The sequence below is a fragment of the Triticum urartu genome, chromosome 7A (genome assembly GCF_056163025.1).
Source record: "Triticum urartu cultivar PI428250 chromosome 7A, HENAU_Tu73, whole genome shotgun sequence".
Taxonomy (NCBI): domain Eukaryota; kingdom Viridiplantae; phylum Streptophyta; class Magnoliopsida; order Poales; family Poaceae; genus Triticum; species Triticum urartu.
Window position 1 is genome coordinate 697,175,675 of NC_141879.1, and position 1,880 is coordinate 697,177,554.

Below are 1,880 nucleotides of genomic sequence, written 5' to 3' on the forward strand. Positions count from 1 at the left end.
TGCCAGGTCTCAGTTATTTACATACTTATTAATTTTGGATTTTAGAATTTTACCATTTGTTTCCGTAGTGACAAGACAGTGACCTTCATTTGGAGCCTATGTACGAGCACTTGTGGCCTTCTCCTTTAAATGAGTGAGCAGTGCAAGTTGTTTCAGGTTCTGCAGATTTCCTGACTAATGCAAAAGCAGACCTTGCATTTAAACTGCACATGCACGCATGATCTAAATAAGTAACTTTTCACACACTCTAATATCTTCATTTGCAACGGACACCACAAAGTTTTGCTACAGTACATACATAATTCCGGGCAGCTTTTTCTCTCTGCTGATCAACAAAGAGTGTAGTCTGCTGCTCGCAAGCACTCTACACTGATAGGAACTTCCGCAAGAGCAAGATAAAATCCTGTTATTTTTCACCGCTTTTCACAAGGGGCAATATGTTGTGCGTAGCTTGTCCTTCTGTTCGCAGAAGCATTGACAAGCCACCACCTGGTACCTTAATCATGCCTCCTTTGGCAGTGCACGGTTAGAGTCACTGGAGCTAGATGTTTGCACGGTTTCCGAGAGCCAGCGGAGCACGTCGACCTGAGCGCGCAGGTGCATGGCGTAGTCCATGGCCTCGCGTAACAGAGTGGCCTCGTCGACGGTGGAGTTCCGGCCTCCCGGTATCACCTCCCTCAGTGCCATGGCCTGCTGCTCACCAGCCTCCCCGGAGTGTCGCCACCACCTGCGCGGCCTGATCTCCCCAAGTACCTCTTACGGCGGCAGCACCTCCTCACGGTCCTCCTACACCTCTGCACCTTGCACGCGCTGGACGCCGGTGCCAAGATGGCCTTGGGCCACCTCGCTCCGCCTCCATGCGCAGCCGCCATGGCGACGTCCACGGAGGACTTGACGGCGTGCTTCCTCTCGTGGAGGCTCGTGGCGCCGCGGAAGGTTGTGCTCGTGCGTGCTTGGAGCTGGAGGCTTGGGAGGAGGTTCTTGAGGAACTCCTGCTTGAAGGACTTGATGCTGGTGCTAGGGCCTTGCATGGCTTCTCTTCTCTTTTGACTTTTTGTAAGATGTCTTCTCTTTGCTTGGGCAGACACAAGATGTACTTGCTGTAGTAATTAGTACCAGAAACAGGGGCGCTCCTCCTGCTTAAATAGGACTAGTCTATCACCGGTAGCTGATTCATAATTTCTCACACATGCATGAACGATTTTTGCCGTTGTTGTCGATAATAACATTTTCTGCAGTGCTAGATCCGGCTTCCTTCTTCTTTGTGTCGAATTGTGTTTTTCAAACTGGTCGGTTTAATAGCTCGGTTAGGTTTTGGCGATGGTTGTAAGGGTTGACTCCTTGCCCTGGTGATCGAGGGGGGGGGGGGGGTCAGGGATCTAGAACTTGTGTTGTTTTCCTGGGGTGCGTTGTCTGAGACTACTAGACTCTGCCTGTTTTTGGTTTCGTTAATGAAATCGGAGGAAAACCTCTTTTATTCAAAAAAAAAAGATCTGCATGTCGGCGACTTGAAGCTTAAAAGTATGGCAAATTTTAACATGCTCATTACATTTAATTACGATCGCCCTGATGTCGCAGCTAGACATGCTCATATTCTTCCATGATAATGATGTTGATGATGATGTTTTGTCTTATGCTACGCGTGGACGTACAACCGACAAGTACGGTGCGAGATGCCCACAAGCTTAAGGTCCCCCAAGCGCATGATGGTAATGTAATTACTGGTGATCAGCTGGCTTCGCGGGTGTCATGGTCAAACAAAAATGGATTGAAAAGTTGAAAGAGAGTTTTGCAATATACGCACGTTAGAGTACATCACAACACATGCCCACCATTGCAGGTACACTGACATCTCAACGTCTCACATTCCATGTGTGTTT

General features: G+C 48.7%; 1 pseudogene; it reads right to left on the reverse strand.

The window, feature by feature from the left end:
* Positions 1-229: 229 nt before the first annotated feature.
* On the reverse strand, positions 230-1,085 carry LOC147961713 (transcription factor IBH1-like 1; annotated as a pseudogene).
* Between the last annotated feature and the right edge of the window lie 795 nt (positions 1,086-1,880).